This window comes from Hemicordylus capensis, chromosome 5 (assembly GCF_027244095.1).
Source record: "Hemicordylus capensis ecotype Gifberg chromosome 5, rHemCap1.1.pri, whole genome shotgun sequence".
NCBI classification, from domain to species: domain Eukaryota; kingdom Metazoa; phylum Chordata; class Lepidosauria; order Squamata; family Cordylidae; genus Hemicordylus; species Hemicordylus capensis.
The window spans coordinates 147,985,822-148,012,900 of NC_069661.1; the positions used below are offsets into that span (position 1 = coordinate 147,985,822).

Sequence of the window (27,079 nt, forward strand, 5' to 3'; positions counted from 1 at the left end):
TCCTTCCCCGCACAGCATTCTGGGAATGGTAGTTCTGCAATTCAGTAAAGAAAGGTGGCAGGGGTGTAACTATAATAGGGCAAGGGGAGACAGTTGTCTGGGAGCCCACTGCTTTGCCCCCCCCATAAGCAAGTCACATGACTGACTCCCCCAGTCGCGCACCTGCCTGGGCTTCCTTCAGTTGTATTCATCCTCCGAAAATGATGTGAGTGTTAAGACCTGGAGCTGCCAGAACACCATGTCTTTCTCTAGTGCCATTAAATGACTTCCATCATCCACAATTTTCTAAACCTTAAAAAAAAAATTAAGATGATCAATACACACACACACACACACACACACACACACACACACGGGGCCATTTTAAAATCTTGTCTCTGGGCCCACACCAACCTTGCTATGCCCCTGGAAGGTGGGGCTCTCAAATGGATAATGATGGCTGTGACCAGCCCTGTTGCTCCCCATATCGCCCCACTCTCCGAAACCCATAGTGGTACCATTGCCACTCTAAACTTAAATTCTTCCTTCAGTCCCTAAAATGTCTACAAAGAGAAACAAATTATACTGGATTTAATAATATATTTTCTTTTTAAATAAAAGCTGAGGATTTTTTTTAAGCCTATATGGTTCACACAAGCACTCAGTAGTATATAGTCTTCAGTGATAATTATAACATTTGCATTTCATGTGTTTTACTCCCATGGATTTGTACATTGTGGTTTCAGTATAGAAGTTAGAAACAGTAATGAATAAACTACCAATTGATGTGGAATGTTTAAAAGAACTAACATGCCATTCTTAAGGTACAAATTTACTTTTTTACAGATTTATCTTTCAGGAAAATTTACAGATTTATTCTTCAGGAAAATTTCCTGAAGCATTAAAAAAAAACAAAAAAACACCCCTCTATTGAACTGCACTTTCAGAAATGAAATGAAAATGCCTGTTCTCTTTTTCTGTCAGTTTGATTATTACCGTCAAAGGGAGAAGGTGACTTTCTTGAGCTTTGAAATAAATGAAAATGCATTCTTCAGAAAAATCAAAAGTACTTTTAATGTGTTGCATTAAAACACATAGAACAGCAGCCCTTCGTATCTTGCTGCAGATTGCACATGCCTTGAATAAAAATGTGCTTTTGCTCAAATGGTTCCAGTCTTAATTAATATTCAAGAGATATTGCAAAGGTAAGAATGTGATGGTAACAATGCACAATAAAATATATACATATAGGGTTTGCCAAAGTGGTCACAAGGTCTTTTTTCTGCTTCAATTCCACTGTCAGTGTCAGTGTCACTGAATTCCAGTGTCAGTGAAAGTAGACTGTAGGAAATGCTAAGGACCTCTGAAGAAACCTAACTCTTTTTAAAAATGTGCTTGCCTACTGGATTAGTGCAAATGAAACAAGCCTGGACCTAGCCTAAGTTTAATGTGCTTAACTTTTTATAGAGAGAAGAGCAGCTCATGAGTGGCTTTGGCCATTTCTTTTCCATTACAGGCTTCTTTAGCACCAGACTGTTTCTTTCAGTAGTGTATACTAATGGATATACTGCTAACAGCACCCATCTATTTAAGCCTAAGTGCCAATACAATGCATTATTATCTACAGTTTCCTGTAAAGTCTCTCATTATAACTGATCGTTTGGAATTCGTAAAGACATAGTAATCTAACACAAGGAAGAAGCACAGCTGGTCATTCTTTCATAGGAACATAGGAAACTGCCATATGCTGAGTCAGACCATTGGTCTATCTAGCTCAGTATTGTCTTCACAGACTGGCAGCGAATTCTCCAAGGTTGCAGGCAGGAATCTCTCTCAGCCCTATCTTGGAGAAGCCAGGGAGGGAACTTGAAACCTTCTGCTCTTCCCAGAGCGGCTTCATCCCCCGAGGGGAATATCTTACAGTGCTCACACATCAAGTCTCCCATTCAGATGCAAGCAGGGCAGACCCTGCTTAGCTATGGGGACAAGTCATGCTTGCTACCACAAGACCAGCTCTCCTCTCCCTCTCTTTCAATTCATTTACTGTATGCAATCCAGGCTACAGGAGCGCTCAAATTATGAGGGCCCATATTTACAAGCCGCACTCCCTGGCTCCTCTCAGTTAGGCTATATCTTGGTCTCCCGTAATGTTCTTAGGGTTGTCAGGTCCAGATGGTGAAGAATGTCAATATCCATCTCCAAAAAAAACTGGAGTTAAAGGATGCTTTTCAGCAAAAGAAGGTCTCCATGAAATTTGTATGTTTATTAGTAATATATATGCATATTTTGATACAAATTGGGTAATCTGAGAATAAATACCGCTCACCACTGTGAAGCTGATGACCAGGTGAGCTGTATGTCTGCTCAGTCTGCTGTCTAGGTGCAGAGTTCTCAAGGCTCCTGCATCTTAACCGTAACTTCATCTCCTGGTTAGGTTTTCTACTCAAACAGTCCTCTGTCCTGCTCCTCACAGGTCGCCCAGCCTGCTCTCCCCAGCCAGGCCAGCAACTTCACCTCTTGGCTCAAGGCAGGGTTGCTAGCTACCTACTGAGCCAGCTTCTATGCATGCTGGCGCAGCGGTATGTGCACCGTCTCCCACTCGCTTGCTATTCTCTACGACTACAAACATTTATACAAACATTTATAAACGGCTTTTCAACAGAAGATTTCACAATGGGTTTCAAATAAAAATAAATAAGAAGGTGCCCCCCCCGCCCCTGTCCACAAAGGGCTCACAATCTAAAAAGCAATGCAAGGCAACACCAGCATCAGCCATTGAAGGAATGCTGTGCTGCGGTTGGATAGGGCCACTTTCAAGGGGTGTGCATGGAAGCGGTGTGGGGTGGCTCGAGGGTGGACGGGGGGATAACTTTAAGGACTGGAGAGGGTGCACTTAGTCCTCCTCCATGTTTCCCCCACTGGCGCTGCAGTTTAAAAGAGTCCAGCGGGGTGGCAGCGTACCTCCCTGCCGCCCTGTTGCCTCCTCAGACCAGAAGTACCCGGTGCGCGTGTGTGCGCGTGCACGTTGGGTACTTCCAGTCACACCTGATCCAAGGAGGCAATGGGGCAGCAGGGAGGTACGCTGCTGCCCTGCTGGACCCTTTTAAACTGCACCACTGGTGGGGGAAACATGGACGGGGGGATAAGTGCACCCTCCCCATTTCTTAAATGTATCCCCCCACCTTCTAACTGGTCAAGCCACCAGTCTTTCAAACCTTTTCGGAGGCCCATAAAAGGGCCTCCAAACAGGTTCATGCACATCCCTACCAGTTGCCCACTCCATGATAAATAGAAGAGATTCATCACTTTAAAAGGTGCTTTCCCCCCCTCAGGTAACAGGGGTGGCTGCTAACTGAGTAAAGTTTATTATCTAACTGCTAACTGCCAACTTCTCACTGCTACTGCCACAGCCACCATATGAAGGAAGCAAGCTGCACCTGTCAGGTCCACCTCTCCGTGCTCCTGCATTACATGGCTCTGCAACCTGCCAATGAAGCTGAAGCTCCCCCACTGGATGGCTGGTCAGTAGGAAGGGGAAGGAGACAGAGGAAGAGAAGCACTTCATGAGAGCAAAGTCTTCTAAGTGGACAAAATGTTCAAACTGCTCCCCAGAACTTTGGACATCACCACACATGCAAACAAACCAGTATTTGATCCCCAAAATAGTCTCTCTTCCTCGTAATGTGAAAAAAAAGTCATCTGGTCCCCAAAATACTTGCACATCCCCTATAAAAGTCCCTAGTTGGCTACCCTAAGTGTTCTAAAAACAGGAGTTAAAATAAAAGATAAAATGGCTGAGCCCCCTACTCCATGTAATTCAAGCACTAAACTACAATCACAACTTTTAAAAGATTGTAAAGGCAGAAAGGTTTAATTAATAACCTAAAATTAAAAACAGAATTAACTGGACAAATATCTTCTAAAAGGATTTTCAATTTTTAAATTCAATTAATTGTATGTATATCACACCCCATCACCCCCATATCACACCCCCATCTGAGTGGTTTACCCAAATTTAAAAACAAAACACAAAATAAATAAATAAATAAAAAATCCATGTAACCTCCAAAACACTTAGTGTCCTGTAATAGTGACTTTAGCCCATCAGACCTTCAAAGTTTATATATATTATCATCATGCAGAGCGGGAGGGCATCATATTCATTAAGAAAACAGAGTTCCTGGTCACACTGAGAGCACCAGTGTGAGTAGGCTGTTCATTCTCAGCATATGGAAAATACAGAAAAGACAAGTGGAGTGTTCCTGCTCCCCCTCCTCCACACATTTAGGAAATAAGGAATGAAAGGTCTACCCATGGAGAACTGCTGGCCATTATAATGCAGGTTCCTGCTGGGAGGGATGGGCTGTAACCTCCAGCTACTAAGTGGGTTTGATTCTGTGCTTTATCATGGTGTCCTTTATACAAGTAATCTATGTACATCTATTGTACCAAGCAATCAGTTTATGATACTTTTTCAAACAGTAAATTACTAGGAGATGAGGCCTGTTGTTGACTGGGCAAACTCATTTTGCATAGATTATATAGCTAGGAAAGTTCAAGAAAGTAAATATATGTAATAGAATTTTTTCTTAATGCTCTTGCAAAAGGGAAGTAAAAGAACAGCTTTAAATTTGTACAATTTCAACTTCAAACATTATTCATTTAATTGGATAATTACCATACATGGTAAATTTGAATCATAATAAATTTCAGTCTGAGAAAGATCTTCTGCTTCTCTTGGACATGATACCATTTTTGAATTATTGATCTGATTATTGAGTGTTAAAAATCTGTTGAGAACAATAACAGTTAAAAATGAGTATTATATTCAGAATTTCTTTTTTAAAAAATACATTTAAAAAAAACAACCTTTCCCCCTTCATATTCTGGTATAAAAAGTAGTGCTTTCCTAAGTGGCAGGATTGTGTATGCAAAATTTGTTATCTGTAGGCAATCGGGAAGTATTACTTTATTTTGCACAAACACAGTCACAAATTGTTCAATATATATATTATTTCTGAGCTGAAATAGTCACAGTGACAAAACCTGCATTTTTATTTATTTTTACACTTACATCCCACTCTAACTCCAAGGATCCTAGAGTGGTGGACATATTTATGTTTATCCTCAAAAAAACCCCTGTAAGACTGAGAGATAAGCAAGGAATCTTGCTGGATCCAGAGTAATCCAGCAAGTTTCCTGACTGAGTGGGGATTTGAACTTGGGTCTCTCTGGTCCTAGTCTAACACGCTAACCACAGGTGTAGTGTAGTGGTACTAGGAGACTGTGCTACAAGTGAGGAAATTCCTGATTTGAATATCACTATTATAATGAACTTACTAGGCGTCTGCTCCTTCCCAGGCTCAGCCACCTCATTAACAAGGGTTAACAGTGGCTGGTGTGATCAGGAAAATACTTTGCCTAACTTGCCCTTTTAATTTCAATGGGACTATTTCGAGTAATTTCCTCATCACGTCAGCCAATAAAGATTATAAGCAGGCCTGGCCCCACCAATGTCTGAGGCAGCATGCCAAGCCACCACCCATTCTCTCTTGTACCTCATACTGGTTTTCTCCCATCTTCTCACTCCACCCCAGTCATCCCTGCAATGCCTAGAATGTACTACAGTATGTGCCAGTTTTCTCCCACCTAACTATCACCCATCCTGATCTTCCCCTTCACCCCACTCACACAACACAGGGGAGTTTCTGCACATCTCCATCTCCTCACCCTGACCTCACTTTCCAGAGCCCTGGGCTCCCTCTCCTTCTCTCCCCACCCTGGTGGGCTTCCTTTCCCTTACCTCACCTGGCAGTGGCATACCAGTTGCCACCACTGTTACCTTTGTGCTCCTTGCTCTCCTCATCCGGACTCATCATCTCCCCCTCTCTAGAATTTGAAGACTCCAACCCTACCCCCCCGCTAACTGTTGTTGTTGTTGTTGTTATCATTATTATTATTTAGCAGGGGTTGTGCATGGGATGTGCATGGAACCGGCTGGCCCAGTTCGGTTCAAATCCAGACCGGACTCGCATCCGACTGGGCCAGTTCAGTCCAGCACCCCTTTGAACCCACCCCAGCTTGGTTCAGTCGAGGGGGTGGGGTTTGCGGACCTTTTTTCATTTAATTTTTTTGTTTAACCTTATCCCCCTTGGAGGAGTTCCTGGAGATGGTGTGGGGGGGTCTGCAGCAGTTCCCCCTCCCCCCACCGGGTTCCTATATGCTCTCTTCAGCTGGTTCGCGGCCTTCCCTGCTTAGCATGGTGGCCATTTTGGGGGCCACACGCCTGCGCGATTGGCCTCTGTGTGGCCCTGGCCGCAGGGGGTGGTTTGGTTTGACTCCGAACCATCCAACCAAACCAGTGTCTATCTTATATTTCTTTTTCGGTTGTGAGCCCTTTGGAGACAGAGATCTGTCTTATTTATTTATTATTTCTCTATGTAAACCACTTTGGAAAAATCTGTTGAAAAGCGGTATATAAATTAGGGATGTGCACAAATTGATTTTTTCATTTTGATTTGTACCCAAATCAAAACACCCCCGATTTGTTTTAGGTCTGAATCTGACCACCCGAATAACCTCAGATTCGATTTGTACCCGAATTTTCTGAATCTGAATCTGACTTGATTTGGTTCAAAAAAAAAAAAAAAAAGGGTCCTGGGCCCAAGAGAGTGCAGGTGGTGGTGGTAGTGCCCAATGGCTGGAAGCTACCACCCAAATTTCAAAGAAATTGGGCAAATGGGTGATTTTTAAAGAATTTTTGAAGTTTAGGCCACTTTACGCTTTCCCCCATAGGGAATAATGGGGATTTCACAAACCTTATAGCTCCACGGGGGGTGGGGGGTTGTCATTCATTTTCAATGACAAACAATGAATCCACTCTCATATGCTACCAGAGAATCTACTCTCAGAACAAAAAAAACCAAAACCCAGTACCCCATGGACTTGTGGGTATGGGGGTGGTTGGCACCCTATGAGTACTACACCATCACTCGCTCTGGGCCACCCCAGTGCCCCCCAAGTGGAGTTATGGGGCTGCTGAAATCCCCATTATTCCCTATGGGGGAAAGCTTAAAGACACACAAACTTCAGAAATTCTTTAAAAATCACCCCTTTGCCCAATTCCTTTGGAATCTGGATGGTAGCAGGAACCCATTGGGGCACTACCACTCAACCCACTCTTCTGCCCCTAAAGCCCCTTTTCTGCCCCAAAGATGTGCAAACTTCAGAAATTCTTTAAAAATCACCCCTTTCACCAATTTCTTTGAAATTTGGATGGTAGCAGGCACCCATTGGGGCACTACCACCAAGCCCACTCTTCTGCCACAAAGCCCCTTTTTCTGCCAAATCTGCCCCAAAGATGCACAAACTTCAGAAATTCTTTAAAAATCAACCCTTTGCCCAATCACTCTGAAACCTGGGTGGTAGCAGGCACCCACTGGGGCACTACCACCCAACCCACTGTGGAACTCCTAGGAGGCACCTACAGGCAGAAATTGGCCCTGTCTGCCCCCATTGTCCCATAGGGTGGATGCAGCACACATCATCATCAACAACAGCAGAGCTTTGAACAAGGTTTCGAAAGGTCACACACATCCACTGTGTCACTCACCACATCCACGGTGTCCCACCATCCCCCCCCCCGAAATACAATTGATCTATACACAACAGTGTGAAACAACAACAATGAAATGCACTACCCCAGGCACCCGCTCCCAATGCAGGGTAACAGCAGCAGCCAGCAGCAAGCAGCAAGTGTGATATCACAGATGCAGCAGACTAGGGCAGCAGACTAGGGCCAACAACAGCATCAAATGTGCCCTGTCCTCCCTCCCCCAAGCATTTTTCATCCACAAGCAACAGACACAGCTACATCTGTGGCACCTGGCCATAAAAGCAGGTTAAGTAAGGAAGGATGCAAAACAACATTCTGCCAGTGAAACAGCGAGGTTTGGCCCCCTTCCCACCTGCACAAGTAGAAGAGTGATGATGATGACAACAGCACACAATTTTTTGATGCATTTTTGACATTTCTGCAACAGATCAGAGCCTGTGGCACCAGCACAACCTATTGTATGATGATAATGATGCTAAAAGTCACAATATGATCCAATCTTCATTGCAAAGACATCCACAGAGAGAGAGGGAACCTGTCCTGTGCCCATCCATGAGGTTCCTAAAATACAGGCACAATAACAAACCATCCAAGGCATTTGAATTGCATAATATATATACTGCTTGACTTGAGATTATGTAGTGGGGGAGCATAGTATACCTGTGCGTCAGAGGCGTAACTAGGGAAAACGGCGCCCGGGGCAAGCACTGAAATGGCGCCCCCCGCCGCGCCCCCAACATACTACATTATACTTAGGTTTTTCCTCACAAGCGCCCGCCGCCGCCAAGCCAGGCCACTGACTGGCCGACAGGCGACAGCAAAGCAATGGGGGGGGGGCGCGCAGGCGGCGCGGAAGGGACTGCTTATGGGGGAGGGGGTGCCGACGCACTCCTTTGACTGCTGCAGCGCTGATGCACTGAGCAGGAAACATTTGTATTAACAAAAAAATTAAAAAAATTTTTTTTGCCATGGCGCCGCCCCCCACGTGACCAGAAAAGATGGCGCCCGGGGCACGTGCCACCCTGCCCCCCCCATAGTTACGCCTCTGCTGTGCGTGTGTGCTCTGTGAAAGGGTTAGTGGGTTTAGGGTTAATTTTTGCCATGGCCTCAGAATGCTGCAGTTGGGGGTGGGGGTGGGGGTAAAAGGGCGCAGGGAGGAGGCTAGAGTCTGTGCCTTCCTGCCCACTCAGAGCCTGTAGGCTGCTGGGCAGAGGATATTAATACTGATATATTCTGGGCACAGAAGGCAGGAGGACAGGTTTCAGTTTATTAAAAATGCCCCCCAAAATCTTTGAAATGTGGAAAAAGACAGAATTGTTTTTTAAAACCACAAGGCTACGCTACCCTTCTAACCACCTACTACTACTAGCTAGCGGGGATAACTCCCACAGACAGAACCCCTGTTTAAATTTCTTCTAAACTAAACAACACACAACTTCTAAAATTCAATTGCAACCCAAAACCTGCCTTCAAACAGGGGGAAAAACCCCAAGAATACACAATTCCAGAGGGGTGTGTGTGTGTGTGTGTGTTAAAATGGGTACTCACTCAATTTAGGGCTTCACCCATGTTGTGTGTCCAGTTGTCCACTTCTGTGGTCTGTTCTCTGAATCTACTCTTTCTTCTTCAATCTTCTTCTCCTTCTTCAGTCTTCATATTGGGGGGGGGGGGCTGGGGCAAAAGTCTGGGAAATCTGGGGGGAGTAGCTGGCCAGGTGGCCAGTGGCCACAGGGGCTGGGGCTTGTGGCTGGCACAGACACAACAGGCACAGGCAGGCTGTGATTCTCTCAGAAGCAGGAAGGGGGTGAAAAAAGAATTCTCTTCTTCTCAGGAATAAAAAAGCAATGCAGCAGATAATCCATTCCCAGGCTGGCATGCAGGAGGGGCAGGCAGGCTAAGTGCAGGGCTGGCTCTTGAGAGTAAGCAAGAGATGCATTGCATCGGGGCGCAGCTTGCTGGGGGGCGCAGAGCGCCACCCGCTGGGAAGGTGCCGACGATGATGGAACAGAACTTGAAGAAGCAACAGGCTCAGACAGCAACAAACTCCTCATTTGCACTGCGCGCTGGTTCAGGGCGCAGTGCAGCTTGCTGGAGGAGGGTACCAAGCGCCAAAGGAAGAGCAACGCATTGGTGTGTGTCCCTCCAACCCGATCGCATGCTGCTGGCGCCGCTGTTACTGTGCGTCATGTGGACCTGCCTGGCGCATGCGTGCAGCATCCCAACCATCTCTCACCGGCGCCTCCTTCGTCTTCCCACGCTCCAGGCTGAGACACTGTGCTTGCTGTGACTCCCCTCTGAGCTTGCTGTGGGCATTTTGGGGGAAAGGTTTAAACAACAAGCAGCAGCAACCAACCAAACCAATTCTCTAGCCTGTGTTGTTTTCCTGCGTGCGGGTCTGACCGTTCCCCTTCCCTTCTCTTGAGGGAGGAGCTGCCTGAGCATATGATATCAGACAGAGTGAAAAGCTGTGGAGGAGCTGTGCCCTGAAAGGAGCTGAAAACAGGTTCCTCTTTCCCTGCTCTTGAGGGAGGAGCTGCCTGCCTGAGCATATTATATCAGCGTGAGAAGCTGTGGAGGAGCTGTTGCGCCCTGAAAAGAGCTAAAAACAGGAGCGCATGAGTGGGACTGGGTGAGGGTGAAGGAGCTGGGACTGGGAGCCCCCACCCCAATTGCTTTGCACCACTGGACTAGCTGGATGGATAATATAATTCAGATGGATTAAATTTTAATAGGGCCACCCTTGAGATTAGCAAAAACTGGGTAAAACTAAAAGAATTATTGTATTCCCCCTTCTTCAGTCTGAGAACACAATCTCAAAAAGAAATATAAGATGGACACCAGCAACAGCCACTGGAGGAATGCTGTGCTGGGGATGGATAGGGCCAGTAATGACTGACTGATTAAGTGCTGTCAAATTGGTGTTGACTCTTAGCAACCACATAGATAGATTCTCCCCAGGATGATCAATCTTCAGCTTGGCCTTTAAGGTCACTCAGTGGTGCATTCATTATTGTCACAAATAAGTCCATCCACCTTGCTGCTGGCCGTCCTCTTCTTCTCTTTCCTTCAACTTTCCCCAGCATTGTAGACTTCTCGAGAGAGCTGGATCTTTGCATGATGTGTCTGAAGTAGGATCATTTGAGCCTGGTCATTTGTGTCTCTAGTGAACAATTCTGGCTTGAACTGTTCTATGATCCATTTGTTTGTTTTCCTGGCTGTCCATGGTATCCTCAAAAGTCTTCTCCAGCACCAAAGTTCAAAAGCGTCAATGCTTTTTCTATCTTGCTTCTTCAGGAGTATAATTATCCTATGGTGGTTTGTTGTGGCCATGAATATTCATTTACATGCATTTGCACTAAACAATTAGCACTCTGACATTTACTCAACTAAGTTTACTTCAACTAAGGTTGAAAACTTAGTATAATTATCCCAACCAAATCCAGTATAATTACAAATATAAATATACAAATATACAAATATAATTATTTGTATATTTTCCTGGCTGTCCATGGTATCCTCAAAAGTCTTCTCCAGGACCAAAGTTCAAAAGTGTCAATGCTTTTTCTATCTTGCTGCTTCAAAGTCCATATATTATATACATAATTATATTATATACAATGTTATGTATACACTTACATAAAATCTTTGTGTATTAAATTTTGAATACACACGAATTGTATTTTGAATTTTTATTTTTTACGATAACTAAGGGCGCTCAACAGAATGTTGCATCTGGGCACCAGATCCCGTAGAGCCGACCCTGGCTGGGTGGCAAGGCAGGATGGGCTGAGGCTGGCCAGTCAGCAGGCAATAGGCAAGGCAAGGCAAGGCAAGGCAAACCTCTCCCTCCCTCCCTCCCTCTTCTCCCATAAGGTAGAAAGGCAGAATGGTGGCTGTTGCCTCTTTAGGTCTCATTGGAAATACCTCCTTGAACTCCCCTCCAACCCTTGCCTTTTTTTCGACTCCCTGGCCTATGTGGAGTCAGTCAGAGGTGGCAAGAGCCAAAAGAGCCAATCTGGAACAAGGAGGGAATTGTCAGCGATCAGCCCATGCTTTCATTCACCGATCTGATGCTTGGAAGGGCAGGAAATTCAAACTGATGTCAAATACAAAATGGAGACTACACTGAGGAAAATTGAGACTACACTGCCACAAAATGGAGGTCCAAAAGAACAAAACATTATGCTACAAAATTCGGGCTATTTGTTTTGGACCCGAATCTTTCCAGGCTTGCAGAGGAGTGATTTGTTTTTTATACAAATCACCTGAAACAGGCATAAGAACAGCCCTCCTGGATCAGGCCCAAGGCCCATCTAGTCCAGCATCCTGTTTCGCACAGTGGCCCACCAGATGCCGCTGTAGGCCACAGGCAGGAGTTGAGGGCATGCCCTCTCTCCTGCTGTTACTCCCCTGCAACTGGTACTCAGAGGCATCCTGCCTTTGAGGCTGGAGTTGGCCTTTAGCCCTCCAAGTATTAGCTGATAATAGACCTCTTCTCCATGAAGTTATCCAAACCCCTCTTAAAGCCATCCAGTTGTTTGGCTGTCACCACATTTCATGGCAGAGAATTCCATGTTGATTATGCGTTGTGTGAAAAAGTACTTCCGTTTGTTGGTCCTAGATTTCCTGGCAATCAATTTCATGGGATGACGCCTGGTTCTGGTGTTATGTAAGAGGAAGAAGAATTTGAGTACAAATCGTTCTGTACCTGAAACGTTTTGCACATCCCTAATATAAATATTATTATTATTTGTTGTTGTTGTTGAAAAACCCAGTGGGGAGAGCAAGGGGCATAAGGAAAGCAAATAGCGTGCATGAGATGCTGGCCACAATAGCTGCTGGTGCTGCCTCTCTCATCACACTGCCGGGTTAGGTTTGGCTGAGGTGGCTGGCGGTGGCAGAAGCAATCGGTGGGCAAATCTGCCTCCGACACTACTCTGCTGCCTGGGCTTTTCAGACCTGCTATAATCTGAATGTCTGGCCGGTTAAAAGTGTGGTTAAACAAAGAACTAGGTGATGGGGGTTATCTAGATATATTCATCTTATGTGAAAGAGAGTGACCAATTATAATTGTGTAGGTTCTCCCTGGAGAAGCTATCTTCTCCCTATGAAGTAGCAACATATATGGCTGGATATAGTCTTCATCTTAATAATGTTTATTCATAAGATAGGAGCCCCTGAGATTTCTACTGTGAAAATGTTGTCCCACCTCCAAGATCTTAGAAATTGCCAAAGGCCACGGGGCTTCCTCTTCCCTTGATCTACTGGCTTCTTCTCCTGGAGGGCAAGTGATTGTCATAATCTTTGTTTTGTATTACCCTTGGGAAGGCTATTCAAAGCATATGAAAATGAAAACCTACCTTATGCTGCCATACTGCTCAGACCCAGCAGTCAGGAATTTGACCGCACTGGGAATGCTTTAGGCTACACATTATCCCTATGCTCATGGGTAAACAAGAAGGTTGTATACTATAATTTTTAGAAGGAACTGCAGGTGCTCGGCAATAGTTCTGTTACTAAGCAAATTAAATTGTGTTTCTCTTGAAACAATGCCACAGATCTTGTTAAGCAATTCACAGGATATTTACAAAAGCCCCTGGTGTGTATGCTTAGGCAACCGATTCCTTTTGTATGCTTGTTTCTATCTCTACAGCCAGTAAGCCCGAGATGGTGATAAAATATTCAACACTTTTTCTGAGTTAGCAATAGCTGGTACTTCTTTAGTTTCCAGCTATTGTATAACAAGGCAATAATAAAGACGTTTTACCTATACTTGTATGCAAATATTTATTCCTTACAGGGGGGAACCCCACTCCAAAAACCCGCAATTACGTTGAAATATATTCTTCAATGTTTAAACTACTGTAGTTTTAGTGGGGGGGGGGATAAAGTAGAGTTCCTGTTGTCTAAACAGGACGTAGGCTAGGCAAACATCAATTGTGTGTGGGCATGTAGCTGAGAAGTTACGGTTCAGTGGAAGTAGTCTCAATAATATGGTCTTCATTATTTCTTAAATATCTTTCTCCTTGCAGTTTTCAGGTAGAATTATCCATATGACCTCCTTAAAAGAGTATGCTCAGCATTTTGGAAAGGATGTCTAAACTATGTTGGAAACAAAGGAAATGTGTTTTATACAACTGCAGTGTTTTGAAAGGATGGCTGCTCATTACATTCTGTGAAGCTGTGATGGTCCATGAAAGGAAGACTATGCTTGAAACTAAATATTGTATCTTGAGAATAAAATAACATCCCTACTACTAGCAGTTCTTTGATGAATTACAAAAACAGGTGATCAAGACAATGAGATCAAACAACAAAATTGTGAGAAAAATCGATGCAAATATGGAAGGCAAAATTTAATAGTAATGACAACAACAATAAATATAGCAGCATAATGTAGCTATCACCTCCCCCCCCGACCCCACCGCCCTGCCAAAGGTCCCAGCCTAGAGGATCTTATGACATAAATACAGGTTGAAAGGAAACAACAAGGAAAAGAAGGAATATGTAGGCTATGGAGTTACAACACTTGCACTATAAAAGGAGAGGCATACTTTTGAACTTTGGTGCTGGAGAAGACTTTTGAGGATACCATGGACAGCCAGGAAAACAAACAAATGGATCATAGAGCAAATCAATCCAGAATTTTCACTCAAGGCACAAATGACCAGGCTCATACTTTGGACACATTATGAGAAGACCCAGCTCCCTTGAGAAGTCTATAATGCTGGGGAAAGTTGAAGTAAAGAGAAGAGGATGACCACAGCAATGTGGATGAACTCGATTACAACAGCAATGAATGCACTACCGAGAGACCTTAAAGGCCAAGTTGAAGACAGATCATCCTGAAGAGAATCTATCTATGTGGTCGCTAAGAGTCGACACTGACTTGACGTCAATTAATCAATCAATCAATCATACAACCAAGGGGAAATGATAGTGATTGTGAAGCCAGGCATGCTGCAGCCAGTTGATCTCCCAGGCTAGAATTGGTGCTAGTTGGAGGTTTGTTGTTTGTTTAAGGATGTGTACTGCACCTGTTTTCCAAGGAACCAGAGGCAGCTCACAATAAAAACACTACAATAAAATAACAAAAGCAGCATAAAGACAATTTGCCTAAAATATCAGAAAGCAGAGCTAAGAGGCCATAATAAAAGAGTCACAAAAGTCTGCCAAAAAGAAAATGTCTTCAACCGGTACTTAAAAGCAGGAAAATAGCCAGGGTTCAAGGGGGAAGAAATTCCAGGGAGCAAGGGGCACAACAGAGAAATGCTGACTGCAGGTCACCACCAACTGAACCTCAGAAGTAGAAGGACATGCAGAAGAGACTCTCTAAAAACGATCTTATGGGCCAGGCAGTCTCATGTGTGGGGAGGTAGTTTCTCAGAGTCTCTAAGATATACTTGTTTATCTAGGCATTTGGCTGTACTTGACTGTTTAATTTTTAATTATTGCTTTTAAACTTCTATTTTATTGTAAATGCTGTTTGTACTCTGCTTGGAGATGAAGTGTTTAGGCGGTATAAAAATGTAACAATAAATGAATAGGTCCTAATTTCTTAGAGCTTTAAAGGTAATAACCAGAACCTTGAATTCTGCCCCCAAATGCAGTGGTAACCAGTGCAGCTGATACAGTAGCAGATTTTGAACATTTAGCACCCATCACGACCCTCACAGCCACATTCATACCAACAGTAGTTTCTGAAAGGGCTTCATGGATAACCCCACCTAGAGCTTGTTGAAAGTTCTGTTCTGTTAATCAGGCAAGAACTGAAGACCTGGAAATTGTGACCAATGCAGAGGCTTTTTGCTGCCTACGACTGTATTTGCATGTCACATGGAACCATGGGTCTAATGGACCTGTGGTTCCGCTGCCCCATCCCTCCCCCCCACCGCTCTTCTGTCTGCATTTGGATGACAGGGAGAGCATTCTCTCTGTAGTCAGCAAGACTGCAGAGAGGACAGGGAACTGGATTTGCAGGCTTTCTTTGGGCTTGAAGGACAGTCTGCACAGCCAATCATGGAAGGAGAGAGGGAGGAGTTTCCACCCTCAACTCCAGTGCAGCCAAATGCAGCCTCCAGTGCTGCATTCAGATGGAACAGAGGCTCTGGGAACCCTTAATTTTGATCAGTGAAACACATTGCAAACCAAATTGGAGTCTCTTGAGTGAAACCTTGGGTTGTGCAATGGACAGGACTGGAGCTGCATGTGTTTGGGCATAACACTAAGGAAAATGCAGGTCCCTGCAACTCAGGTTCTTTATTATGTGCAAATGAGGCCAGTGTCTATCTCTTGACATACATCTTAACATAAATCTGCATGGTCGATCCCAGGGGTGGAACATCTATAGGGTGGATGAGTCTGAAGAACCCATACTGCCCAGCTTCCCAGAGCTGCTCAGCCCTGCTTGGCTTTGCTCCCCCTCCCCCACAGCTCTGCGCATGGTGGCAGTGCTGCCCATCCCAGGTGCGGCACTCCTGCCACTGGCTGCCACTCATCATGGCTGGCTATAGTGTGAGCATGCCTCTGCCGTCACTGGCAGGGACAGTGGGGAAGCAAAGAGGCCAGCCAAGAGGCATGTGGTGGTGGTGCCCATCTCCACCTGCTGCCACATCCCCAATCCAGCTACTCACCCAGTTGCAGGGGCTGGAGCCAGCTGGAGCAGGCATGCCTCTGCCATGCCATCACTGAGGATGGGGACAGCTGGGGAGCAAAGAGGCAATGGCAGGAGCAAAGGGGTGGCAGAGTGCTCTAGAGTTTGTACCTGAGCCACCTTCTACCTCTCTACACCCCTGTTCAATCCAGAGGCCTCTTGTTGCGTAATCATTTGCTATTATTAGGTAGTGTTCAGTAACCCTATTCCCTGAGAGTTTTGAAAGGGATCAATAACTTGTCTAGATACAGTTCAGCATTGGTAGGCCTCAACTGTTGAGATTTCAGGAAATGATGATACACATGTGGTGATTAGGAAGATAGATCACAGCAAATTCCCCCCAAACAAATAGAATTTTCCAGAAAGCTTGAGGACACCATGTAAAAAATGAATATCATCAGCAACTAATTGTATCTTAAAACAGGCGGGCATGCATATTCACAGCAAAGCATGTCTGTGAACTCTCACTTTTTTAAAAAAATGTGAGAAATTGCCAAGTTTGATCATCCATTTATATCACTTTCTGATATGACAACCAGAATAATGTTGCTATGGACACTTTTTGTTGACAGAGATAGTGAGGGGAGAAAAAGCTTTTGTCAAGTCAATTGTACAAACTGAAAATAGAAACTTACTTGACTGTGGTCATAGAAAACCATTCTTTGTATGAATCCCACCCTGTACAATAGTGCAATTGAATCCTCTTGAATGCTTGCTGGCTTAATATATTTTTCATCATGCAAAATGAGTGCATCACATGGCTTTAGAGCCTGTGAATACAAAATCACACAATGCACAATTTGACACTAGGATTAATGGTACCAATCGCTAAGCTTGCAAGAGCAGTCCATGAAGACATTGGTCTGGTGGGTGTTTAAATCACATTAATTTTCATAGTATCAGAGCAACAAAATTAGAACTCTGAGGGGTTGTTTGTGGGTTTTTTTTTTTTGTAGTTCATAGTTATTTCAATAAATCCATGATAGATTGACTTTATACTGTTGTTCCTCAAACAGTATGACAGGAAATGCCACCAATTGGTGGGGGTTGAAAGAGGGAACAATTTTGCATGCAAGTCTTGGAGATCCCTGAGCCTACCAGGATCGTTGAAAAGCAGGAATGAGGTCACAATTCTTTGGCTGCCGTGGGCCCATTTAACTGGGTGGAGATGAAGTGGTGAAGAGAGATTGAGTGTTTAGAGCCCATGGGGAGAAATCTCTTTGGTAGTGGCAGATTAACGAAGCAGCACGGGGATGGTATAGATATTAGGGTTACCAGTTTCATATTTTAAATATTCCGGGATCATGCTGAGGCCAGGGCGTAGCTAAAAGCAGAGGTCTGAGGGCAGAGACTAGTGGACTCCACAGGGAGCAGAGAATGTAACAAAAACTTTGCTTGCTCTTCTGTTGGCAGATAATAGGGTGGATTGAACCTATGCTTGTGTTCTAATGCATGGTGCAGGAGTAGAGGATCTGTACTCAGAAGTGAGTGCAAGTGCAGCCCAGACACAGGTTTATTACTTCAATGAGGTCCCTACATATTTTAACTTTTACAGCAAGCATCTAGTATAATTTAGGAGCTTTTACAAATAAAAGAATGTGGCAATGAAGTGCACCTCATCAAATAAGATTAGACAGAGGATCATTATTTCATACCTTTGAGAAATGGTGCTCTGAAGGCCTTCACAGAAATAGATTTGTTCAATGAAGATTAGAAATAAATTGTAGCTCCAAGATTCTCAGTTTGGAGCAATCTGCTGATACAAGTTGTTTAAACAATGCAATTATCTCATGTGTCAAATTGTCATTGAATTGCCTAGTTTTGACTTTCAACTTCAGAAAAGAAAGGGCTAGCTTTATCAGACATTTGCCTAAGTTTTCTGGTAGAAGGAATCATAGTCATGGCACCCAGCTACACAGAGCCCAGCTAACATAAAGGGGCCTGGAGGACTATGTGTCCTAAGAAGTGATGTATGAAACGGAAAGCACATTCACATATTTCTGTGGCTGAACTGCAGCTTACAAAGATGTGGGGATAGGAGCACTGCAACTGAAAATTGGCAGGTGGAAAGGGATGTGGCAGCCTGTCTTCCTTCTTCCCGTGGGAGTAACTCCATGTGAAATTTCTTTATGGGTTGGTAGATATCCATGAAGCAGGTTGCTCATGTAACTATTTTGTAATATACTGGTGGGATGAGGTTCAGCCTCATCCCACCTCCTGATCCCTGAGCATCCAGAGTTCATTCTTTCACAGTCCTCTCAGTGTCTCAGCTGGCATTCTTGCCATTGGTCAGCTATGGGGAATGGCACTGGTCCTCTCCCAGCCTAGGGCTTCCCCTTTCTTCTGTGCCAATGTCAGACAATGAGGCGGGCCTCACAATCAGTGAGACCCACCTCCAGAGGGTTTGTGGAGAGAGTGAGCTAAGCTCACTTTCCCTGCAGATGATCATCAAGCCCTCCCCAGGCGGCCAGAGCAGCCACCCACATGACTGCTGGCTCAATCACGGAGCTGGCAGGGGCTTGGGGGCTGTGCGGCCCCCGGGAGTTCCAGCATGCTCTGCGCAAGCTAACCTGGGCTAAGGGGAGGGCTGCAGAAGTGGGTTACCCGCTGTGAGGCAACCATGCTCACCTGCGAGGCCAGTGGTTCTCACGGTCCACTAAAATTGGGCTAGGCTCCTCTAGCCTGATTTTAGGCAATCGTGAGAATAGCCTCAATCTCTTGTTGGAAAACATAACCCAGGTCCTCATCCTTTGCCCTCCCTGGCCCCTAGCTTCCTTAAGGCATAGAGGGGGAGAGATCTGGGCCACCATATGAGTATTCTGGAAGCAAATTCTAGGCATAAGAGGCAGCCAAGCAGAATGGTTTCAGACAGCAGGTGATGAGATGGATAATGGAGCAGTGGGGAAGTAACTTGCCTAGGGAGTGAGAAACTGCTGGTTCAAATCCCCACTGGTATGTTTCCCAAACTATGGGAAACACCTATATCAGGCAGCAGTGCTAAAGGAAGATGCTGAAAGGCATCATCTCATACTGCTCAGAAGTTGGCAATGGTAAACCCCTCCTGTATTCTACCAAAGAAAACCACAGGTCTCTGTGGTCAGCAGGAGTTGACACCGACTCTACAGCACAACTTTAACCTTACCTTATTTTATTTTATTTTATTTTATTTTATTTTATCTTATTCATTCATTCATTCACTCATTCATTCATTCACTCATTCATTCATTCAATTTCTATACCACCCATCCAAAAATGGCTCAGGGCAGTTTACATAGAGAAATAATAAATAAATAAGATAAGATGGATCCCTGTCCCCAAAGGGGTCACAATCTAAAAAGAAACATAAGACAGACACCAGCAACAGTCACTGGAGGTACTGTGCTGGGGGTGGATAGGGCCAGGTACTCTCCCTCTGCTAAATAAAGAGAATCACCACATTAAAAGGTGACTCTTTGCCAAGTTAACAGGAGTGAAGGAGTGATATTTGATAATGGTAAGATACAAAACTCGATGAAGTTGTAACCCTCTAAAAGAATGGTTGATTTTGAATTCAATTGAAATTAAGATAATCTGCATCCATTTTCCTGCTGGAAAGGCAAGCTGGTCACCATGACTTTCTGTGTAATATATGGAACTAAGCTGTAATTGCCATTTTGGGTGGTTGTGATTCTGTGTCAAAAATAAAATGAACTAAGAAAGTCTGGAGCTAAGCTTGGGTTTGTTCTCACACCCACCTCCATAAAACCTCATTGCCTCATTGTCTTGATATCTGCACCAAGTATCTTGAAAAGTAGTGGTAAAATAAGGCAGTATTGTTTATAACATCTAAATGGTGGGAAAACCCTTATATGTGTTGTGGGAGGGGAATCACTGCTAGTTTTATATTAAGGCTACTTCAGCAGAAATATGCATATTTAGAGAGTATTAATGTTGACAAATTATTTATCTTTTAAAAATATGGTGTTACAACTATTTCCTGGGGTTACAGGTACAGAATGAGTGAATTAGTTATATTTTTCTAAATATTGTGCTGCAACTACCTTTCCTGGGATTAAGGATATATAATATATAATAAGTGAATGTTCACAGAAACAGAAGTACAATTGCATTCTGTAATTTTGTGGAACTGCTCTGAGTCTGTTCCAAATTTACAGGTATTGGAAAGTGGATAACTTGTCATGCAGAACATTAAAACACAACATTTTTAAAATGTTAAATCATTTATCTACATGATTGACATTAGAGTAGATTAAAACAGCCTAACCTCTATCACTTCATTCAGCACAGAACAGCTTACAAGGAAAATTATCATTGGGGTATAGAGTAGAATTGTAAACACTATGGCCCCATTCGGACATCATCCCAAACCAGAGGTAAACATGCTAGAGGTCTGAGTTTGTGATTGTCCAGAAGTATGAAGCCATGGTTTTGTCACCCAACAATGGCTCCATTTTCACTCCCAAACCTGAATTTGAACCCTCAGTTTGTAGTTTAGCTGCTGAAACCTGAGGTTGGAAGCCGGCATTGTGTTGTCCAAATTCTGCTACTGCTATAACCTGGGTTTTGTGTGCAAGCTCCTCCTGCTACCATTGAGAAGTAGGCTCAGAGCCGTCCAGAACTGAATCAGTTCTAGGGCTGCCGTGTTTCTTGCTGGCTGCCTCTCGGAGCTGCTGCCCCATCATCTGCTATCTCCTTTCTCCTCCTGCCGCTGCTTGGTTCAGTTCAACTGATCATGGTTGTTTTACACACCATCCTAAAATCCACCACAAAGATCTCTTCAGGCCCCTATCCTTTTTCAAAGGACAGATCTTGTTATCTATGAGTAGGGGACACTGGCACTGAGGAAGGCTTTTCCAGTAAAGAGTGCCACCTTAATTAGCTCTTATTAGGCCCAAGCTCTAGAGTTACATTGGTGGCCTTGGAAACCCCATGTAAGTGGATCAACATGGAAATCAAAGTACAGACACTATCAGCCACAGACTACAGGTGCCACTGCTCTTTCCCAAATAATGAAAGCTCCATTTACAGATCTCATTGCCTATAAGTGGCATAGTATTGATCTTTGCAATAAACCGAACTGAGAGCAATAGAGAAAACACCCCATGCCCCAATGGGAAAATAGAATTCTAAGCACACTGGAGTAGCTTACAAAGTCAGCAGTTCCCCATCCCTTTGCAAAAGTAATCTGGCTTGAAGGAAGGGAACTACTAATTTTGGCTCAAATTTGCTTGTTGCTTATAATGAGGGTTCCGCTGAGGGAACCCTTTCCAATTGCAAAATCTACATCTGCTGCTAGATTTCCTATCCAATAGCTCCAGTTCAAGGATCTTAGATAGCCTTTGTATGAAAGACCTCTGCTTGAGACCTGGGAGATTTGCTGACTGTCCATGTACAGCAAAGCTGGGCTAGACAGTTCAACAGTCTGATTCTGTGTAAGGCTGCTTCATATTCTTAAATGGGGGGGGGGCTTGCTTCAGCATTGCCTTCTTTGTTGGTGCTAGCTGCCTTTCATTACCAAGGAATGAATTTTCTACTACATTCAGCATCAAGGTCAGTCTCTCCTGTCATGATTTTATAGCCTGGCAAGAGTCCAGACCACAGGTAAGCTACATGGACTTTTTAAGTATTCTCAGATTAAATAAACAGGAATTGATCCAAGCAATCTGACAAGAAGGTACTAAAGCTAGCTCCATATCAGATTCTATATCTAATGGTAGCATCCAAGTCAGACCAGATGTGAACTAATTATCTACAGAGTGCTCAGCAAAATAGTCACCAAGAATTACAAAAGAATCAGTATGCTAGTAAGGATATAAAAGCCCTTTCACACAACCCACAACTGTCAGATCTGGCTTAAACAAAGATTTTTATTGCACTGCCTGGTATGTTTTCAAGCATGAATCAATCATCAGAAATTTACAGAATTCTTTTAACACTTCTACAAGTAAGGCAACACTTTCTTTAAAAAACAATGAAGCTATTCTCACAACCAGGAGAAATCGGGCTAAGGGAACCTTAGAAAACTTAGAAACCACTCTTGGAATCTAGTAATTGTTATAGAGGTTTGTTTTTGTACACCCCTCTTGGCACCCTTCACAAAGGTGCCTAGCCTGGCTTGACCTGTGCAGAGGTGCTCTTACCCCTGGACCTTGGGGCCCCATTCCATGGCTTCCAAGGTCCGGGGGGCCCTCCAAATGTCCAGGTGGGCCTCCTGCCACCGCCCCACACTGTGATGCCACGGGCTTGAGATGATCTATTCCAACGGTGCAGGCGTGCTTTGCAGTTCTTAAGGGCTGCTGAGCTGGATGGACAGGCCCAGTGGCTACTCTGCCCCCACCACCACCACCATGGGGAGGGGCGAGGCTTGATTGGCTCATCCCCCAGTCACGCAAATGGCAGCTAAAATTACAGAATAGATTGATGGTTCGGCGCGATGAGGGTCAGGTTTTCTTTAGAGGGAGGCCTCACGGTGGGAGGGCCTTGAGGCAGGGATGGCACCAAAATTACCTAGGTGTACCACTGTACCTGTGCTTAAGAGGGTCCAGGAATGAGACAGTGCTCACAACTGCAGCCAAGAGCCTCCTAGTGAGACTAGCTAAGAGAGAGCCTAACAGCTGCTCCTCATTTTAGGGCAGCCCAGCCTGGGTACCCCAATATTTTGAACTAGCTTCCCCTGTGGAACTGTTGGCCATCCTGAAGAGCTAAAGAGCCAAGCAGCCAGAGTACCCCCCCTCCTCCCAATTGAGCTCCTGACCTGTGCTCCTCACTCATCCCTATAGAAAAAAGCATCTTTTTCTCCCTATAGGAGCAGCAAGCCAAAAGGCCCACTTTGCTTAGTCTTGGGGTTCACTGTGGCCACCCTGCTTCTTCCAATCACCACAGCCCAGCAGCACCCCTGAAGAACCTGGCTTCCTCCTTCACATCAGACAGGTTGTATGGGGAGTTTTCTCTCCTCCACTTCTGGGAACCCCCTCCTTCTGTGTGTGTGTGTGTGTGTGTGCGTGTGCGCGCTGCTTGTGACTTGCTAGGCTAGGCTAAATGGTTTTGTTAGGTCTAAGCTATAGGGAGCCCCAGCCCAGGACAGAAGCCCCACGAAAGCAGCCTCTAGTGGAACCCAACAGCCAGGGACATCCATTGGGTGTCCCTACCAAATTCACTTGTACAGCCTTTTGCATTCACCTTGTTCTTTGGCACCAGCCCCAAACAATTTCAAACCCTGACCAACCCTTCTTTTCAGGTGGCTCCCAACAGCAGCACAGGGAGCCACTCCCTTCTCCACTTATATTCCCTGGTTCTTGGCAACCACTTAACTTGAGCACAAATTCAGCTCAGATGTACCTTGCACTGGAGAGTGGGCAACCACTCTGTCGCCTCCACAATCAAGGAAGCCATTTCTCCTCTAGTCATTTTCCCTCACCCACTCCCTTTGCAATTTTAACCCTTTCCTTTCTCTCCTTCCGTTTCATGCTTAGCCAGTTCTCTAGAGGGGGCCATCCTTCCTTTAGCCAAACTCACTCGGATATTTTTCTCTTAGTTCTCGGGCTTCTTTCCTGCTTCCTTGGACCAACCCTTCCCTCTCTCTCACCCAAACTTGCCTGGTTGCCTTTTGCTCTTGTCTCCACTCTCCTGCTGGTTCTTTTAACCAACCTGTGCCCTCTCTGTTCTTTGAACCTAGTTAGGCTTGTCTCTTACTCTCTCCTGCTCTTCTACCGGTTCTTTTGAACTGACCCTTCCCTCCATTTTTACCCAGACTCACTTAGGTCTGTCCTGTCCTTTTCTCTGCTCCTTCTCTGGAGCAATTCACTGACACTGCCTTCTCCTTCCTGATTCCAATTGGATTCTACCCAGCCTAGTCTGTCTAAGTCCTCCTGCTCTCCCTGTCAGCCCCAATGTGTGTTCTGGATAGACCTGAACTTATTTGGATCTCTTGTCTAGGTGTCCCTGCTGTCTCTAGGGATCTGTGAGGTGGTGTCTGTCCTTTATCCCCCCCACCACCACTCCTTCCCTGTTTCCCCTTCCCCCACTCTGTAGGATAGCATACTTAGTATAGCATTCCCCTTTAAACTGAAAGATCCCAAACAGGTTCAGTAGCACCCACTCGTAACCTTATTGCACTCTTAGGAAACAGAGAAAGCAACGTTTGAGCTAGAGAATCCTGCATATATTATGCTGTCCTTTATTTACTGAGTTTAACATCATGCAAATGATTAGCTAAGGCGAAGTGGGGAAGCAACTTGCTTAGGGAGCAAGAGACTGTCAGTTCGAATCCCTGCTGGTATGTTTCCCAGACTATCGGAAACACCTATATTGGGCAGCAGTGATATAGGAAGGTGCTGAAAGGCATCATCTCATACTGCACTGGAGGAAGCAATGGTCAACGCCTCCTGTATTCCACCAATAAAACCTCATGGATCTGTGGTCACCAGGAGTTGACACTGACTCGATGGCACAATCTTTCTTTCTTTTTAATTTTAGGGACAAACTATATATGGCATTGGGTTGTGTGTGGTAGCCTCCCCCCCCCTTTTTTTTAATTTAATGAAGTTACAAAGACTGTAATATGCCTCCAAAGACATATCACAAAGGGATCTTTAAATGAAGATCCCTCCATTTTTCTGCTGAAAAAGCTGTACTAATCCCTGGAGGGAAAGTGACTTGGAGAAGGAAGTGCTTTTGAAAGAAAAAAACTGCTGGGTAAAGACCTCCTTCCCGATCTTCTCTTCACACAGATCTACCAAGATCCCTAACCTTCTCTGAAGAATTACAACTCCCAGGTTTCCTGGGGAAAAGGAATGAACATTAAACAAGTTTAAGTATATAGTGTAAGTGCATTGTAAATGTCAGTAATGGATTCAGTGTCAAACACTAGTTTTAAAACAATTCAGCTCCTTGAAAAAGAGGTGATCTCTTCTGAAGACCCATATATTTCAAAACAAACAATGTAGGAATAATATTTAGGGTTCATAGTGTGTGTGTGGGTGGGTGGGGGAGAAGGGAAATGTGTAGTAGTTGTGGGTCCCAGCAAGGAGTGCATTTCTAAGGTTGGTGCAATTGTATGCATACTTACTTGGAACTAAGTTCCATTGAACAAAATATGACTTACTTCTGAGTGAACATGTACAGGATCAGGCCATAATAAAGCTTTACACTTTGCAATTTCAGTGTATTTCCTTTTCTGTGCTTTTTTTTTTAAGAGTCTCTCATGAAGTGATAGCAACCAGAATGCAGCAATATGAATATTTACAATGCAGGTGCTAGCTACATTGTCAGAGATGTGTGAAACCTAAATAGTAATACAGGTTTTGTATTGCTGATCCTCGGCTGTCATAGGGCTTTCATTTTGGAAAATCTCCAGCTAGACTTGGTGCTTAAGTATGCATACCTCTGTGCTGGATTGTGACCATGGTGGCCATATGCTCTTCTCTCATTTTGCGAAACAATTATTTCTCAATGAACCCTCTTAGCTATATATAGTTGTACATCCATCACTGCTTTGACAGTGAAATCAAAAGACTGTAATTATCTAAAGTACCATACCTGTTACAAATTAATATCATGTGCAGGTTCATATTGTTACTAATAGATTTAAAAATTGAAACACTTTAAACAGCAGTCGTTAAGTGGGAGTTTGTACTGAATCATGTAAGATAGACTACACTGAATATAATAGACAAATCAGTAGCTGTCGGATTTTAACAAGTACAAGACACCTCAAAAAACCCTAATGAACTGTACCTGTTTAAGGTAAGAATGGAGGCTCACATGTGAAATAAAAGCAGGGTACCGTCTTCTAATTAAAGAAACAATTCATAAAACTGCAAACTTGCCATTTCCCCCCAGTAATAACTTTATCCAGAGGCTAAGTTGATCTCAGAAGGCTGTTTGCATTGTGGAAGAACTGAGTTAACTGTTTAAATGCATGCTTGATTTGTAATATTAATGTACAGTGGAAATGGCACTTTACAGTGTGGTGCAGAGGGCTGATTGCACCTATGCATAATGTGGCTATGATTTTTAAACTGAAAATGGGAAAATAGTTTTTGAAGATAGTTTAAGTCTTCACGATTTTAAGAATATCATGGACAGACTGTGGAAAGACTCAGAGGTGCTCTTACGCCCGGGCCTTGGGGCCCCAGTCCATGGTCTCCAAGATCTGGGGGGCCTCCTGCCACCACCCTGTGCCGTGACATCACAGGATTGCGATGATCTATTCTAACTGTGCAGGTACACCTTGCAGTTCTCAAGGGCCACTGGGCTGGACAGGCAGACCCAGCAGCCACTCCGCCCCCCCCCACCACCATGGGGGGAGGAAGCCTGCTTGGCTCATCCTCCACCCTCTGTCCGTGCACATGACGGCTAAAATCACGGAATAGATCAGTGGTTCAGTGCAATGAGGGATAGGCGTTTTTTAATGAGGGGGGCCTTGCGGTGGGGGGGCCTTGCAGCAGAGGCAGTCCGGGCACCAAAATTACCGAGGTGCGCCACTGGAAATACTACATTGCCTTCAGCAATGAATGGTCAGCATTCACAGTAGTCATTAAGGACATTAAGGACAGAACTAGTTGGGATTACAACAGACTTGTGTTTTGCACCAAACAGCTACAAAACAAGGATAACTTCAACTGAAGAAACAAGGAAGAGCAGAGAGGGCTGAATTATTCATCCAACCATTGCTCCTCCCTCTTGCAATGCTTCCTCGCAGCTGATCCTTGAGATTTGGAATATGCCCAGTTCGAAGAAAAGTTCACTTGGGGGAGGTGCTGCAAAAAGGAAAGGGGAAGGCAGAGGAAGCAGGGTTCAGCACTGTGCTCCTACCTGCTGCTTCTTTGTTT

General features: G+C 44.5%; 1 protein-coding gene across 1 annotated transcript in view; it reads right to left on the minus strand.

Moving 5' to 3' along the window:
- The window catches only part of LOC128325945 (uncharacterized), a 30,953-nt gene extending 12,969 nt beyond the window's left edge, over nt 1–17,984 (minus strand). The window contains exon 1 of the mRNA XM_053251881.1: nt 17,903–17,984. The gene's annotated coding sequence lies outside the window, so the exon portion shown is untranslated. The remainder of the gene's footprint in view (nt 1–17,902) is intronic.
- Nucleotides 17,985–27,079: the final 9,095 nt, after the last annotated feature.